We start from the raw sequence: 19,576 nt of genomic DNA, 5'->3' as shown, positions 1-19,576 counted from the left end.
ATTATTTCCATTTTGGTCCTATTTCCTTGTTTCAGCTGAACCCAAACATACAGCAAAATTCTTAAGTAATTTTCCCAGTATTTGTTGTCTGCTCACCCAATACTTCTAGTGGTATAAATGCTTCTTTTTCCAGTGTTAAACCATCATTCATGTGAGAACTATGCATATATTTCATTTTTGAAGGATTTTGAATATATTTTACTTGAATTTTAGCTCTGAGAGGGTATAAGAATCTTTTATGAAAGTCATATGTTTTTACCAATATGAAAGTAAATTAAATTTACTTTCTAAGTAAATTTCTACAGGGAGAAAAGAGGATAAATATGTGATTTTTTAGGAATCCAGCCTAACATCAATGTCATCAACTGAACAGAGGTGAGCAGTAATCACTGTGCAGTTAGTTTCAGGGAACTGTCATCTCAAAACTCACCACAGGTGATCAACAAATCCCTACAAAAGATGACCCAGAGAAGATGGGTACAGGCAAGGTGTTCACAAAACTCAGGAAAAAATATGAGGAGCAACCACAGCTGTTATAAAGAAAGCTAAATTTGTCTAAAAAAAATTAACCAGAGGGTGGCTTTTGTTTTATATAAACAGCTACATAATTTTAGTGTTTTTTTAAATGACCGTCCCTGAGTTAATCAAGAAGTATAAATGTCTTCCTAAACTGTCCAGACCATCATAGAGGAAGCATATAATGGGCTCAGCCCTTTTGAATATAAAGTCTGAGAAAACAACACAATATATTTTGAAGATTGCAACAGTTTTGAGCTCTTTTCAACTGCATATTCCTTACAAGTGACTGGGGACATCCAGTGTCATAATGGTTATCATAAAGAGATTTCACTTTAAAGATATACCTATCTCTTTCTATTGCTTATAGGGGAAATGTAAATACATATCTTCAAACAAAAGCCCAACTTAAAACATCTAGAGTGTTCAATTCCCTAAACAAAGATCTAGTGCTATATGAGATGCTCTCCAGCTAACAAAGGTGCAAATGTCCCCCCACAATACATATCTATTGCAAATTGTTTTCATTCATAGTATTTGGAAGATTCAAGTATGGATTGTTGTATATGTGATATTAAAGCAAAATTTTCAGTTGACTGATTTGAAAAGTTACTTGATTGCTTGAAAAAGTTACAATGCATATTGAAAATTTTATATTATACTTAGTAACTTCCGTTTTGCAACCTCCCACTGAATCAATTAGTTTTGCACACTCGGATTGACATTCATTTCGTACTGTCTATAGAAACAAAAGATAATTTTGTATCTCTAAGGGAACACTTTTTAATGTTTACAACACTAGAAACATAAACAAGAGCTGAAAACCTCAAATAATATAAGAAAGTTAATCTATTATTTTATTATTATAATCTAGAACTGAAGTGTTAAGATATTGCAATCAAAACATTTTGCAAGATGGGTGAAAGTTTAAAAAATCCTATACTTTCAATTCTTTCTTGTAAAAAACAAAACCAAAACAAAAATTTAAATATGTAATCACCACTATGAATATTTGTAATTGCAAACTATGCAATGAGAAATGATAAAAGAAAATTTTACCTTTCAGTTACCTTTAGAGCTACTCCCCATCTATATTTTAAGATGGAAAATCAGGGATGTAACTGCAGAAAGTTGTTATATGCACAGTAGCAGGACTGTGAAATCAATTTCTCTCCTTTTCATGTGTAGTTATTTATAGAGAAATTTCTTTACATCTCCTCTATGGTATAATTCTATGGCTTGTATGTGCAGAGGAGTCTGAGAAAATATTTTTTGTACAAAATGTCAAACAATAGACTACATAAGAAGTACATATATACTGCAAAGTAATACACTAACTAGTATAGCTAAGAATTGAGAGTAAACTATAGTTGTTAACCTTTTTTCTTCTCTGGGACAGAATTGAATTGTGGCCCATATGTTTTTACAATGATAGATTTCCTATGGAAAATAATTTCCTATCTTTTTAGTATGTATAGTATGATGTATCCTGTAGTTCTATAGGGATAAAGAAAATGGTAGTTCACAGCAAGATCACAAGGTAATACTCTATCTCAATAAATTGATTTCCTTGACATTTTAAGTCCTCTCCCACAGCATATTCTAAACAAAAGAGTTACTCTTTCAAGTGCAACAGTGCCTCAGAGATTATTCTCCTTTCTTGTGGAGCAATCAGGGCCTGGTGCTTCATTTGAAGAAAAAGTATATTTTAGAGAAAGCAACCTAGAAACATAAATACTTTAATCTGCTGGTTAGCTATTCTGTATGCTGTGAGAAGAAAAGGTTTAGCTATAGTCTTTAAAAGGCAAATAAACACCTCAATCATTTTTCTAGATCACCAACATAAATTCACATTCCCTTCTCATGGTCTACCTACTAGTTACACATCCTGTAAAACTGCATTTCTTTTTACTAGTTTTCAATTTGACTTGTCTTAATACCTCTTATGTAAAGACAAATAGATAAAACAGTAGCAGATTGAAAGATGAAAAATATGATATATATCTGCCTCCACTCTGTTCATCCCTGATTAAGGTAATATATATCCTATATAAATATTATAATAATCCTACTCTCTTTCCTGAAAAGGGGTCAATTGGACAAATTTAATCATGTGGAATCCCTCTGAGTTACACACTGCTGTGGGCTGAGAGAGACTAAGTTTTTTTTTACCAGGACAGTAGCAGTGGCATCCCTACTTAGATTTGGTGTTACTGAGACATTTATGCATGTAAGTACAGATTAATTAAGGGAGAAACAGAGAACACTTGCTGCCATGCTGCTACTTCTACAGGGTCTCTGCCAGGAGAGACAGGCTTCTCATAGCTGGGGAAGCCTGTGACAGCAGAAGTTGCAAGTGACATTTGTACTTTGGGCAGTGCACCTCCTGCTAACTCTAGCTTCTAGGAATATGTCCTTTGTCATGTTTATCATACCTATTGCAATCCTTTTGTCTTTCTCTCTTTTCAAGTCTAGATTTGAGGTATTGCATTTCAGATTTGAAAAGGAATAAATTGCACTGTGTATTTCATAAGTTAAAAATTAATTTTAAAGTTAAAGGTTTCACAAAATTTTCACATATAGTATGCATAAAAGTTCGAATTATTTTAGTCAGACTTTTGGGATGTAAAAGTTGGAATTATAGTCTAAGTTAAGTGCTGCTCTTTCCTCTATTGCAAATGAAAATAGTGAGCACTTTGAGAGGGTGATTCATTTCATCCTAAAATCCATGATTTTAGGTGTAATTGCCCTTTTGGGGTAGTGTCTGTCAGCCATCAGTAATGAGAGTTCAAGTTTTGAATGCAGATTATATGTTTTAATACTATGTACTTTAAATATTGTGACCTGAATCTTAGATTACACATTAAATATGAAATCAGCAAAGGTTTATTGCTATAATTATATTGGGAAGTTTAACAGATCGCTTTATGAGTGAAGATTTTTGGTGTGTCTTGGTTCTTAAAATTCCACTATATCTTGTATTCTATCTTCAGTGGTAGTCAGAAGCAAACACTTAAGGAAAAAATATAATAAATGAAAGAAATTGCGAATCACTTTTTCTCTGATATACTTTGATATATTTCTGTCAATCAATAGTTTGGAAATGACTGTGGATTTTTCCACAAGACAAGTTGCAAAATAGAGAGCTTCTTTCAGATATGAAACTGGCACATGTACACCTATTTTCCCATTTGAGAAAAAGCTGGAAAGGGACTAAACTTCTAAATTTCTTATGAGAAATTAGTTTAGAAATAAATTATTTAAATAAAAATCTATCTTTGTAATCATAGCTTCTGTCAAAAAACTATTTGTGTATTACCATTTACTGATCACTATGAGTTTTTGTGTTAGTTGCCCTTCCTCTGCTATTTCTCTGTAGCTGCCCAACAGTGGTCTTGAGTCCTATCAGATACCATAAAAAATAAGTAAGGAGTACTCTCAGCAACAGTATTAGCAACTTTTTATGAAAATTCTATTTGTTTAAAGACCCAGTGTTGCTGAAGAAATACTATACATGAGTTTCTGACCAGCCCTACCCTGAGTATGATTTCACTTGCCATATGGTACTGCAAGATTTGCTGTCACTAATTCTACTACATTGCAAATAATTAGAACTTTCTCAAATATTTTAACTACTTCTCACCCACCTGTAAATGTGCTGACCCATGAAATGAGATGTTCTGTTTTTTAAGCATTGCAACTCAGTCCTTGATTCTGCAAGGGCAAGTGAGAGAATGTTGCCACAAGCTGTTTCAAGTTTTCATTCCAAAGTCCACACATATTTCATTTGCTTGCTCTTCCAACTTGTTCTAATTGGACATGAAATTTTAAATGTGAAGACCCTCACAATTGCTAAAGTCACAAAAGAATTTATGTATGGTAGTAAAATTAATAAAACAAAGATTTTAATTTTGCAGTCCATGTGAACTTTTATCAAAATTTGTTTGAAAAAAACCCAGCAGAATAAAATTAAAATGTGAGCAACTGCATCTGCTTCCTAAATTATGTCAAACCAATCTGACACACAAAGGTGACAATTACGTGTTTACTATAGTGAAAATAAAGAATTTTTCCAGGAACAAAACTTTCCTGAGTCTGCATTAAAATCTTTTCCTCTCAGATCTATGCAACCTAGAGTGCCTTGTGTAATATTTTTTATATAGTTGGCCAAAGGAAATAAGTTTATTTTCTTATTTTTTCTTGTTTAAACATAACAGTAAAAAAATGCTAAAACTATATAGGTCTAGAGTAGTATCAGAACAGAAAAATACTTTAAAATAGGTGAGAGCTGGGCAAATGTCCAAGGACTATAAACTTTTCTGAAACTAATATAATAATTTTTTTAACATGTTAACAATGAATCATAAAGAATCTGGATAAACTGAAAATGTCATGCTTATCAGTTTAATATCTTTAACTCATCTTCTTTTTGCTCTTGCTGTATGCACATGTTGGAGCATATATATTGTTATATATTTATAATCAGCAATATTCTGAAGATATGGAGTATGTGTCTGCAGACTAGGATATGTATTCATTGCATGGTTTAAATTAGTAGGTATGTCTTCTTTCTAAATCTATTTAAAAGTCACTTCAAAATGGATTTTTTTAGTTCATTTGTCAATAATAGTAACCTGTTTCGTCATCCACAGCCTCTATTGAAAAATAACTTTTTTAATTCCTTAATAATATTTATCAAATTGAGATATTGTTAACATTTTCTATATAGTATCAAAACATTCTGTGGTTATTTCTACCTAACACAGAAGAATGAGGATCATGAATAAAAGCACTTTCTCAAAGATAAGACAATGCTCTATGTAGTGATGCTTCATCTGCCAGGAGCAAGAACTTCTGAGAACCTTCCAAGAGGAAGGAAGGTATTTCCAATTGCTGCTGAGATCTGTGGAAGCTCTGATATGAAGTGGCAACCTGGGATTCTCTATAAATTCCAAAGGAGCTCTGCAGCACCCAAACCCAAAGATTTTGTGTTCCTATTCTCTTTGATGATATGTTTGATTGCTATAGGTTTGTAAGTGCTTCTGGTCCTATTTTGATGAAGGTGTTGTGGCTTTCTCCCGTAGAAATGCATTTTCACTTTGACTTCTTTGACAGTGAAGAGGCTTTCTTCCACATCCCCCCAATAATGTGCCTTAAAAAAAGAATGTTGGAAAGTAATACTATGTCTGAGAGAAGACATGACTGAGCTTTTTTGACAAGAGATGAGAAAGCACTGTTCTCACACCAAATAGCTGATTGAAAACATTTCTTGAAGTTTCTCTACAACATGTTGATGCTGCAGCAGTTGTATATGAGCTCTAGAAACTATTTCATATATTGACGTGTAATTGTTTCCTATGATGTTTTCCATTAAATATCTCTAATTATGTTTTTTATGAATTTTCAGATACATTTATTTATTGCATACTCCATGCATGGTATGATTTTTTGTAAATAATTGCATTGCTGATACATTAAAAAGCAGAGCTGACTGTGATGATTCAGACTACTCAGACTGAAGATCAAGAAAACATAAGCAATAAACTTACATTTATTTATTTATGGGTGAGAAATAACACATTTCTTTACAACAAAAAATTACAATTAGAGCATAATTTGGTGTAAACCCGAATGATACACAAAGCACATTCTCTTCATTTCATAGATAGTCATGACAGCATTTTTTAAAGAAAAACCAATTTTTTGAGATGCAAATAAATAATATTATTATTATTATTATTATAATTATGTGGGATAATACAGAAAAAAAACTTATTTTGGGGGATCTTGGCAGAGGTACTTTTTGCATGAGGAATTTAGTCTCCAAACCAGCTTGGTTATTCAATCTTTGCTGGTGAAAGGTGTTCTGTATTTGAAGAGAAACGTGTTGCAAGGATCCTTTCAGTAATATCTTCAGCTGGATTAGGAGAAACTCCTCAAAAACTGTTCTGCGTGGTTCTTTCAATTCAATTGGCTCCAGCACATGCATAATTCCTTGCCTTTTATATGTCTTAATAATATGCAAAACATCTCTTAAATAAATTAGCTGCATACAAAAGACTGATCCACCTGACAGTGTCTGCAGGAATAGTTTTTATTAAAGACTTAGAGTCTACATATAATTTCATGACTTCTATAGCAGGAATCACCTCTGGGAGTCTTTGGAACACACCAGCTGGGGTGTTAATATACGTTTCAAAGCATACAAATTAGATTAGACACAGCTGGAATTGCCTCAAACTGTTTTTAAACCTGTCCAAAATTCTTACCAGGAGTACTCCTCTAGTAATCAGTTGATGACTTAATTCTAATGGTTCAGTTAATGATCTAGTTTTAAGTCAGTCCATTGTCACAGTCCAATCTATCATCTCATCTATACAGGTGACTACCAAGAGAGTTTTTGGACCACCCAAGAATTAATGGCTCAGGAGCAATTGCTGTGCAGATAGACACAGTCCCAGTATGCTACGGAACATGTCCAACTATATCATAGAACATACTCAATTTCATACTTATAATTCAAGTCTTATAACGCTTGCCACACAGTAGATCATTCTTTGACACATAATGCTCTGTTTACTGTACTATGAGATGCCTACTGAATAGTATAACCACCTTTTACTAATAGTGGTTCTGGGATTTGGTCCTGGTGCCTGTCAGTATTGCTATTCCTCCTCTTCATATACATTCCTCTCTCCATCCTGCTTCAAGCTTATCAGCACCTGTGGTCGTACAGCTGCAAAACCCAGAATACTACAGGAGTTACTTGCAGGGCTCAGACTGTGGATAAGTACTCTGCAACTCCCATCTCTTTCCAAGACAGAAGTTCACATTCCTAGTAGTGATGAACGAGGAGAGCAGAGAGGAAGAACAAGAAACTTACATCTGAGATTAATGCTAGAAACAAAACAAAACAAAACTTGTACTGGTTTTCAGTGAAGCAGAGAGTGGCAAGGACAAGAACAAATAACGGACAGGAGTCAAAAGCGACAGAGAAAAGGGAGAGATTCCCATATAACCTAGGAGATTTCAAAAGAATTTTTTGTTAGTCCTAAAAGAAATGTTTGATTTAAAATTAATTCGTGAAGTGCTATTTAGATGAAAATTACTTCTAATCGACCTTTGGAAAAAGTCAATACATTTCTAAAAGACCACATAACAGATAAGGGTCTTTGAATACATTATTTTTTAATTGTTTTACACTTCAGAATATAATGCAAGGTTGAAACATTGATTAATTATAGATGTGGGCAAAATTTCATTATCCACAGCTGGGACTCTTTTGTGCTCTAACAACAATATTTTTTCAAAACTGACATTATCTAATAAACCCCTATAATCTAACTTTATGAAATACTGCGCAACATGTTGTTGCTTAATGAAGAACTGGGTCTCTCCCATATTCTGAAAGGTGATTGTATATACCTTTTATCTTCAAGTAAATTTGATAGATTTCTCTGAATACTTGTGCATATATCCGTGAATTTACTGATGCAAAGTTAATGCAGATTGTTATTTAGGGAATGAAAGATAAGAAAGGTATATATTCCTCTTTATATTTTTTTTAATTGCTGTATTAGAAAACCAATTAATTGTAAAACATTCTGACCTAAAATAATATATTTTTTACTAATAATTTGTAGATTATTTAGAAATTATTTACAACACTTTTAAGAGCAAATTGTGGCTTCAATAATGATCCAAACACTGGGCTAAGATGAAGAATCTCTTTCTGAACCTGGAAAATACAAGCTCTTATTTTTTACCTTTTAAAAAATTATTCTCAATATAGATTTTTAGCCAGAAAGTTATATTTTCTGAAAATATAATGGAATTTACACTGTTCTTTTGATATGTGTCTCTTGTACTGAGGAGCCCAGAATTCCAGGTGAAGCCTCACTAGGGCTGAGTAGAGGGGCAAGATCACCTCCTGCGACCTGCTGGCAATGCTCTTCCTAATGCATCCCAGGATTCTGTTGACCCTCTTGACCACGAGGACACACAGCTGGCTCATGAACAGTTTGTTGTCCACCAGGACCCCCAGGTCCTTCTCCACAGAGCTGCTTTGCGGCAGGTTGCCCCACAACATGTACAGCTTCCCCACACACAGGACACTGAATTTGCCTTTTTTGAACTTTGAACACTACATGCAAGCAGTAGATTTGTGACAAATGGAAACCTCAAGGTATTTCCACTATTTATTTCTAAGTGTTGTTGTAACTTTACTGAAAGCTACCTCTGATTGAGGTGTGAGACAATCCTTTTGGTGTATACTAAACTTATTTCCAAGAGAAAAACTGCTCCTTTACTCCAAAATAAATAATTTTTCAAGATTTCACAGTTCTAAAGACAGTTAATGGGAGCAGAAAAGCTCTAGATTATCCAGATTCATCTTTTACATTACTGACAGAGGAGTCTATTGAACATCCAGTCAGTAACTACATATCTTTGCTGGGTACTAAGTCTCCTGACTTTTTTTCTCCTCCCAAATAGGGCTTGTCATCACCTTTTTGTGTCTTTTTATCAGAGGATAGATTCCAAAAGATTTGATCAGAGATGGTAGGCAGTACTGTTTGCCATGTGACAGTCAGAGTCCAAAATGTATCTATATCAGATCTGCTTGGGTGTCAGTTGCAGTTAATCTCCCAAGTTGCAAGCATAACTCAAAGTTCCAAAAAGTTCTTTCTCTCTGTAAAATTACTTCAGACAAGGGCCTAACTGAGTACAGTCTCACTGTACTCAATCTAATATTCAGTGGTGGAGCTGTATTGTTTAAGTCTGACTATGATTTTTTGTATTAGTCCCTCTATAAAGATCCATTTATATAAAGAAGTAAGAAGGGCGAGTGCTCCAGTCATGATTTAACTAATGCAAATTTACCCTTTTTTCCTGGTGGTGTCAGACTACATGAGTATGACTACAGAGAAACTACAGAAGAAATTACTACTGATACAGGAGTCTGGGGAATATGTATAGTGCTAAGTAGATTCAGGACTATAATACCACCTTGTAAGTAGCTGTGGGATCCACAGATAACCCAAACAACCAGGAGGGGAATAATTTCAATCACAAAATAGCATACTCATCCTGACTGTCTATAATGTAAGTCAATATGCATCTTTTCAGCTATTTTACAATTTATTTTCTAGTTTCAGATGTCTGCATATCTGAGACTTTGCCTGAATTTCTGGAAGGCATTAAAAGATTTTTCTAACAGTAAGACTCCTCTTCCTCATCTCTGCAGATTTCAGTCCAAAATTTTCCTCTCAGAATTTTTTAATCTCACTATTCTCATATTAGTCTGTGGTGGTGCATGGATTCTCCATCCCATCTCATGGTTCTTGATTACATTTAGAAGTTTTGGGGTGCACACAGACAAGGTTTTAAGAAGGTACATTGGGACATCAACTTTATGCATTTGTTTTTACTGGCTTGTGTTTTGATAAGGCAACTGGCTTGCTCAAAATGACTAGACGAAATTAAGTGCACATGTTCTTAGCTTCACAATTTTTATTTAGTTGGGGGTTTTTTTGTCGTTCTCATTTTCTAATATTTACTTTCTTCATGTTTCTCTAGGAGAAGGATGGAGTTTGTAGGACTTTTCCCTTTCTTAGTTTGTTACATAAAAAGATGAATCATATCTGCTTGAATTGGGTGCTTCTTTGAGATAAAGGTCACAATTTGCTCTATAAAAAAGGAACTCTCTTTTTCCCTGAAATTCAGTTTCTTCAACTTGGTGACCATGAAAGAGTGATTTATATTGCCACGGTAGAGTGGTTTAATGCTATGATTGGATTTGAACAAAAAAAAAAAGAAGGTTGATTGCAGTATGCAGCAGAGCTAATTTAAATATATATATATAAAGAAACTGAAAACCTTGAAGTTGGGATAGAAATAGTTAGTTCTGAAAAAGCTCATGGTTTTAGCAAATGCAATTCATCTGCAACTCAGTGAAATACAATGCAGTACAAGCTTACTTTAAGGGACATCAGTCTAAGCAGTCTGTTAGGCTAAAGGAAGAGAAAACATTTTGTTAAATAAGACTAGTTTCTAAATTACTAATCTTCAGGCTGCAGTCTTTCACTTGTAATTTCAGTGGCATTGGAAATGAGATTTTATTTTTACAAAACAGAAAATAGAAACAAGATTTTTCTAAGTAAAAAAGGGATGTTATATACAAAAAGAACAATTTGAAGCATTTTACAGTGTTTCATCCTTAGCACAATTTCTGTTTCCATCTTTAGAGGAGGTGCCTCAGAATTCTCAGACATGAGAGTGTGTGACTGTAATAACCACTACAAATTAGAATTTGTAAAAACAACTTTGCAATGAAGTGCTAAACCTCTGTAGTAAAATTTATCTAATGTAGGTCTTGTCAGGAAAAAAACCCCTAAATGAAGCCCATGAAACTTGAGTTCATTCTAGGAAGATGTAGATCACTTCTGGGAGGGGCAAAAAACTCTGACCAGGACTAGATACTAAGGAAAATATCTTTTATTGTGTACAGAGTACACACCATAAAGGCAACCTAATAAGGTATCAAGAACAGAAGTATAAAATTAAAGATCAAAATGGTCTAATTTGTCATCTATCAGTAGACGTAATAAAACTTGCCATGGATGAATAAAATACTTGAAATATCTGGTTTTCCCAAGGCATTATTAGTTTGGATGTGATATAGTTTTCTGTTCATTTTGGGACATATTTGAATATGACCCACTTAAAACTCTGGCTCAAACCTTGTGTTAATGATATCTACAGAAAGATGAATACAAAATTGGGAAGAGTAGAGAAAATTTAAATTAAAAAAAAAATAGAGAAAATAGTAAAAAAAAAGGATTATACTAGACCAGAGGAGGCAGAGTGAAAAACAACTATGAGGAGATTAAAAGTAGGAATAAGGATATATGGCATGTGTTACAATGAAAGTAAAAGAATATTAGGTTAAAATCCTCAGTATACAAATTAATTATCTTTTAAAGTATATTTTTTTATTTCTTATGTAATTATCCTCAAATCTTCGTTCGCGAAGCCTAGCCATGATGATGTAATTATGAAGGGGTTTTTATATATCAGAAGTAAATGATAGATGATATAAAAGAGTAACAGAGATGTCTTGTATTTGAAGAATATTCTTCAAATATTCTTCCTTTAATAAATTATTCATAGGTGGAATTCCCTTTTTAGAAAAAGCTGCAATAGGAAACTTCCGTGAGACCTGATCAAGGAGCAAAGATGTACTCTAACTTGCAGTAACTAGTACCTTGTTCATATAGATGAGGACTTTTTGTAGAGAACTACTCAAAACAAGCAAGATTAACCAAAACAAGCAAGATTAACCAAAATTGACATTTACAGTTTATAGCTTCAGTTGAGTTCAGCAATGTAGTTTCCCCTCTTTTCTTTGCCATCTACTCCCACCCCAACTTGTAGCCAAGTCAATCAAGGCTCACTGATCTGGCAATAAAATAGGGAAATGTAGGTTATTATGGTGAATTATGAGCTTTCTACTATTTTCTACTTTTATCTAGGAAAGAAATATGAACACAATGTGTTTGCTGTTCAGTTTCTACTCATTACTTGAAGTAGGGTGTGCAGAATCATAGAAAATCATTAGCTGAATATTTTGAACTTCAAAAAGCTATTCAGTTCACTGAAACTTCTAGGTCAAAGTTTAGGTCACTTCCTATTTTTTCAGAATCAGTTCATCCATCCATAGGTCTGATACAATAATTCAGCCCTTCCTAAGGCATCTGGAAAAGGCTAGAAAAGATTTAATATCTTCATTCTGACCTCATGTAAACAAAAAATAGGAAATTTAGAGCAAATTTCTTTTTTTTTTTTTTTCAGACAAGTGGATGCTAATTAGAGTAATATAAAAAATTATGATGGATTATAGTTGGTTAAACTAGAGGTCTATTTAACCTAGTATTATCTCCCTGTCCTTGGCTAGGTGCTTATGAAAGGTCAGTATATTTCTACCAGTGTATTATCAGATTTTGGCAAGCTCCTACTTAAGATCTTCTGTAGTGAAGATTTTACTTCTGCATCACATTGTTGGACACTTATCTTATGGATTTGTCTATTCTAGTTTTGATCTGATTTGTACTTTTGGCATCCAATATATCCTGTGGCAATGAGTGCCAGAATTTAATTATACATTCTGTGAAAAACAGCTTCCCTTGATTTGTTTTAAACCAGTTGCCTTACAATCTCTTTTGCTGTCCCTACTTTCTGTGTTATGAGAAATAGTGAAGAATGGTTTCTTATTCATCTGTTTCATGTCATTCATTATTTTATACACTTTTATCATACTGCACCACCTGTTCTCTGAAGCTGATGATTTTTACTCAATTTAATTTCTTTTTCTACAGAAACCATTTTATACCTCTGAGCATTCTTCTTCATATCAGTTATATCCTTCCTGACAGCAAGTGACCAGAATATTTGAGACATAGCAATACCAGAGAGGTATTAGTGACACAGCAGTATTATCTGTTCTTTTCTCTATTCCTAATAACTCTTGATGTTCAATTTGCTTTTTTGACCTCAGGTGAATACCGAACTGACTTTCCCTAAGTTCAGATCCAGATCTTTCACCTGACTAACTAAAAACCAAATTTAAGCCCATCAAAATGTACGGTTAGAATTGTACTTTCCTCTGTACATTACAATTTTCAATTCTGATTTTTAATTACCAGTATATTTTTGACTGAGATTCTTTTTCTACTCTTTCAATTTGTTTATTTCTGCCTATTCTTAATCATTTAGTATTACCAAATGTCTTTATCATGACACTACTCATTGTTCTGTCTAGGTTTTTCATGTAGTTCATTTGAATTGCACAAATACTGGTATACCTTTCATGACACAATCTCATGCTACCCATGAAATCAACCATTTATCTCTACTACTCTTTTCATATTAGGAAACTAGTTATTAATACAAAAGATGATCTTATTTCCAATCATAGTATAAAAAAACCTTGAAAACCCTAACAAGTCTGTGAAATATTTCTTCCCTCTGCAAAAAGTCTTTACACTTCCCCATTACATTCCATTTACCACATCTATTATTTCCATAATTTTGAGAAATTCGTTTGGTGAAGAGCCAAACCTAAGTACTTGTTACTGTAGAAAGACTTGTCTGATAATGTCAATGTTATGGGTTCAATGCCTGTACGGACCATTCACTTAAGAGTTAGACTTGATCCTTGTGAACTCCTTCCAACACAGAATATTCCGTGATTCTGTGAAATATTCGCACAAGAGTGATTATTTGTCTGTTGGTGATTTGACCTTCTAAAGACCTAGTAAAAAGACAGTGCAGCTATGGGTAAAATGGAAAAGAATCTTGTCTCATCTTTCTCATAAAGATAGTAGCTGGAAGTTTCTTTCTTCCTTGTAAAAAGAAGGTGAGTTGGAGTTGATGTCCCATATGGGAAAAACAGAAGAATTTGTAGAGGTTTCTTATCAGTTTTACCTCTGAGACATATGGAATTTTTCCTTCAGTCTATTCCTAATACTGAACCAGTGGTATTCACCTAAGTACAAAATAGTCAGAAATATAAGACCATTTAATGTGGCAGTATCCAGAAACATTAATAGGTAGAGTCAAAGAAGAGAAAAAAGAGAGGAGGGGAAAGAAGAAACAAAACCCTTAAAAAATATTAAGAGGTTCTGTCCCTCACTTATTTAGCTAGTTGTTTTTAGATTGCAAGTGAAGAAAAATACAAGTCAGACAAAAAGCACAGGAAGGAGAAAAAAAGAAGTGACTGTCCAACAGAGGAGATTAAGAATTCACATAGTAATCAATTAGTTTTTATTCTATAGTCAAAATATACAATGAATATCAAGAAAAAGATAATAAATGCTATATATCTTTATATATGTAAATATGAAATTACTTTCTTCTTGGAAACACTATCACCAGTGATGTTTCTCTTATAATAGAAGTCAATTGTCACATCACACCTTTTTTTTTTTTATTCCTTCAAAATGGTATTTCTGTAAGCTTGACCTCTGAGGACCATTTCAGTTGTTTTCCTCAGAAAGTAAATATAAAGCTTTGTACCTTTCAGAAGTGAATGCTTGTTATTTGTCCACTTAAACAATAATTTCTTGCCACCAAAAATGCCATTTATCTAAATCAACATCGGTTTATGGTGCTTCATTTTTTTCACCTAAAATACATAAATATTAATTTTCACATGCTTTTTAAAATCTTGAAGAACTTTGACTTTTGCTGGTCAATAATCTACTGCACAGACGTTATACTTTTGCTGTTGTTTTGGAGAAAAACTACTATCTAGAAAAATTTTGGTCAGGCTAAACTTGCTCAGGTTCAATTATAACCTTTTAATGTTGAGATTCGTAGCAGAAAGTCTCACAGCCTTTTAGCTATAGTAGATACGTAATACATATCTGATACAATACAGTAATTGAACAATATCAGTGACTTCAACAAAAAACCACTGAAGGAAGCAAGTGAAGACTGTAGCAATTATATCTCCCTGGGTTGTATTTGAGATCTAAATTTTTTTTTTTTTCTCAGACAGGTAAATAATCAGTTTCTCTTAATTAGACTAGATTATGGAAAATAAAAGTGATTTTGAAAACAGCAATGGAGCAGAATATTGTCTTTTATTATGAGCCTTATCTTGTAAATGTCTTAAGCTGTCTAGTCGCCATGATAAATAGGTTGGGTACATGTACACTTTAATTACTAACAGTGAAATCTGCTGAAATTGAAGTATTGCACTTGGTAAGAGCTATTAATTTTGAAATGACCCATTTAATAGTGACCTGTGGTATCAAAGAACGGATTTAAATTGGTAATTAATAAAAGTCCATTTCTGAAAATGTTAACACGAGAGCTCAATAAAAATGCTAACTAGGACTCAAATACCACAGACAGTTTATTGACATTTTAATATATATTACTTATGCTAAATACTTTTGTACTCTCAGAACTAAGGATGAGAGGATGACAATGGACATATTTCCCAGCTTGCAGTTAGAAGATCAGTGGTACATTTAGTGGACTAGCTCACTTTTGTAGGTTTTAATCCTGCTTATAATAGGGGAACATGGCATGACTTCTTTTTGAAGCTGCATTTACAAAATGAATCATTTTATCTCACACTGCAGAGAACAAGAATTCTGCTTTTTTTTTTTTAAAAAAAAAAAGAAAATTAAGTAGTTATCATCAGACTATGTTTTTAATGTCCAGGAAACGAGTAAAGTGAGCTCTCCATGTCTTAATTGTGAAAGTGTCACTGCTGGTATAAAAACAAAGCTGACACATTATCTGCCTGATTTCTTCCACCTATATATCTGGAAACTGACATTTCAGGGGATCAAACAGTATAAAATCCTGATTGCACGTGTCAGTACCGAATTTTGTCCTCTGTTCTGTGGGACATAAAAGATATTTCTTGAGAAAATTACCAAGTTCTATTCTAAAACACAGACCCTTTTTCTTAGACAACTCAAGGGTTAATTAGCCCAGTTCAGCAAAATATTACAGTGCATATTTAAATTTATAAGATTAATGTACCTTGCAGAATGATACCCTAAATTTATAGCTATTTTTATTGGTAGATAAAGTGCTTTAACGGAAAGGTAGAATGAATCCTGGAACTGGAACATAGTTGTTGAGGTGTATTATATGTCTTTAGAAGACAGCAAAATAATATTTTTTTCCCTCATACTTAAGTGTAACTTTTTCCTGTGTTAAACATCAGGCTTTGGGCTGATGATTATATGTATAGTCCTCCCTCTGTCTCCCTTCTGTATACAGATATATGAATATATATATAACTTGTCATAAAGACTGTAATTTTTAATAGAATTTTTTAAGGAGTGACATTCATTCAAACTCTTTATAGCTATAAATACCTAGATTTTAAAATACCAATCATGGAGGATAACAAGATTTCTGAAAATTTTTCAAATTTATGTACTTGTTCATGAAGAATAGAGTTATGTGAATGCTGACTCACAGTTAAAAGCAATGGTCTTGTAATGGGAGAATAACACAAGACTGAGCAGTCTGGAAAAAACAGAAATTTGGAAAAAGCATTTGTTTTCAATGGGTGATAAAGTGTTTATGGCTTTGGGAGATAAAAGACATTTGTCAGATTGCTCATTATTTTTGTATTTTTTGGACTGCTGGACATTACCTTTTCTAAGTCATACCTACCTGTAGAGATGGTTAGTTCCAAGGACTATGGAAATTAGTCCATTTACACCACTTGGGACTGGGTAAAGGACTGCAGGTCAGGCATAATGTGTTTGATTAAGTATTGGTTTTGGTTATTAGTGTGCTTAGAACCAGACACCTTGAAATTAATCTTGGGCACTTGCCAATTATTTTTTGGCTTGAATGGACATTGCACTATGAATTTGAGTAAAATAAAGCTCAAAGTTTTGTTTTTCTGTCATGTGAGTGATGAAATGGACTTTCTCAAGTATTGAATATAAAATACCAAAGATGAGCCTTGACACTCTGGTCATCTCAAATATAACTGTTTCAAGTCATATATATCATATAAATTGCCTTTCAGCATGTACATGTTGAACAGATGCATTTATTCAACTCTATGATCACAAGAACAGTGGTCTTCTCACAGACTACTGGTAAAAGCCCAGGCTACTCATCTCAGCATTATGCTGTTATTTACCATATATGAAATCTTGAGGAGATTATGTTCCACATTTTAAATCAAACTTCTGTGAAGAATCTATAGCAATGTTTACATGGCATTTGATTTTTTCCACATATTTTTCTGAACATATTCAGAGAACATCACTAATAGGTTTAATTCTTCAGAATATTCTGATTGGTCAAATACAATGTGACGTAATCTAACGTAGGTGTTTAACTTTTTGATCATGTGATTGTGTCACACATTAGTAGGTCTGAAGGTTCAAAACAGGATTTTGACACATAGAACAAGATAAATCAGACCCAAAATGATACAAATGTTCAGAATAATCTTCCTTGGTCTTCATCAGATAAAGCTCCTGCTTTAGAAGGAATATCTCACACACACATCACTAATGAAACAATCTCAACTCACGTAAATTTTACATAATTTATTTTATTGTCAATTAACACAAACTTCTAATCACTGACTTGGAGACAATTAGAAACGACAAAACATAAATAGTTAAGCACACAGTTGAGTAAACACATTTTTTTCCTCCTTCCTCAAGCTCAACGTAAGCCAAAAATCTCTCCTTCTCTCTTCATAGTCTCAGCCTCCCTTGGTTTTGCCATGGGTTACACTCAGTATGTCTCAAATCATTTGATGAGGTGACAGGTGGTGAAGGAGCTTCTGGTTTCCCCTTTTTCTTGCTTTATAACTAGTTTTCTTCTACTGTAGTGTGGATTGCCCCAGGCTGCAATCCTTCAGTGGTGTCCCTGCTCTGGCTGGGGTATTATGATAGTATTATGTTAATTCTTCTGTTTTCTGCATTGTATTTCAAAACCTTTTTATTTTTTCTATATGTGAAATGGGGTGGGGGGTGAGGAGGTGAGTTTGGTGATCCATCAGTTCAGTGACAGTTAAAACATGGCCAACTCAAGTTTAGTTACTTGTTGCCTTTTTTCCTTCACTTTCTGGTTGCATTCTTTATTTACAGTGTACACACTTCAGAGATGAAGATCTGAACTCCACAAGTGTGTGGAGTGCCTAGTGCATTACAGCTTTCTGTCTCTTTGAGACGTTCTGGGGGCTCCTGTAATGCAAGCAAGTAACAACCACCAGTGTCAATGCTCGCTTATTGTCTGCAGTAATATCACTTGATTTACAGACACCTTCCTTGTAATTTTCAATATGTTTACATTCTTTTGGTGTCAGTTGTTTGCTCTTTCGCTGCTTCACTTTCATTCTGCCATTTTTGAATGAAAAGTGATGAGCAGTCTCTAGGCAAACATGTTCATATCTTTATTTACTGAGCTTCCCATCAAGAATTACTTCCCACGGGCATGAAATCACCATAATAGCTTAGACATTACTATGAAACATAACCAATTACACTGGTCATACTTAGGACTTATTTAAAAAATAATGTAATTCTTTTGTAAAACTAATTATTTCAGAGTTGAAAAGAAGGGAACATATTTTACTTGTTTGCGATTTCTTTTAACTGACAAGTGACAAATTCTGCTCTCTTTAGCTGTCTAACCTATCTGTTGCGGTATTTCAAACCTCACAGGTGGTCAGTACATCTGGGCTTCTTTTTGTGCAAGTTCTTGACATAGTAGGGAGGAAAAACCAGAGAACAAAACAGAGGTGCTGTATAGTCATGCCAGAATACACTTAAGAAAAGCGGGATTTGTAAAGTGTTACAAGGGTTTGATCCAGGTATAACCTTTAGTTTTAATAATCTAAAAACTCCCACCTAAAAATGGTAACACAAGTCTGAATACTGAAAAAAACTTCAGAATCTGGAAGTACCCATTCTGGAAATGCCCACAGAAAACTGCAGCTCAAATCAGTACTTCACACTGTACCAAAATTTATTCTGATTGCTGCTCTGTCCTTAGGGTGATCATCTAAATATCCAACTTGCCTTTTTAAGTAAATTACCCAGGAAGAGTTGGCACCTTTAGTGATTCCAAATCTTTCTCTTCAGAATCGCTGTTAGACATTCTTTAGTAAATGGAATATATTTCTCAGAATCCTTAAGATTTGTTTTCTTGCCTTTTCAAAAATCAGATACATGCTTGCTTGTCTACTCTGGTGAAAAGTCAAAATTTCTCTTAAAATTTATATTGTCAGTAATAGTATCATTATGTGATGGGTTGACCTTGGCTAGCTGCCAGGTGCCCACCAAACCACTTTCTCACTTTCCCCCCTCAATAGGACAAGGAAGAAAATAAGGTGAAAACACTTATGGGTTGATATAAATACAGGGAAATCACTCACCGGGGACTGTCACAGGTAAACCAAACTTGACTAGAGCAAGATGAATTAAATTTGCTGCCAATTAAAATAGATTTGGATAGCGAGAAATTAAGAAAAATTAAAACAAAACCTTTCCTTCACTAC

Source organism: Manacus vitellinus, unplaced genomic scaffold (genome assembly GCF_001715985.3).
Source record: "Manacus vitellinus isolate BGI_N305 unplaced genomic scaffold, ASM171598v3 scaffold_2_pilon, whole genome shotgun sequence".
Taxonomy (NCBI): Eukaryota; Metazoa; Chordata; class Aves; order Passeriformes; family Pipridae; genus Manacus; species Manacus vitellinus.
The sequence above is the reverse complement of the archived record's forward strand: the minus strand, read 5'-3'. Positions refer to the sequence as shown.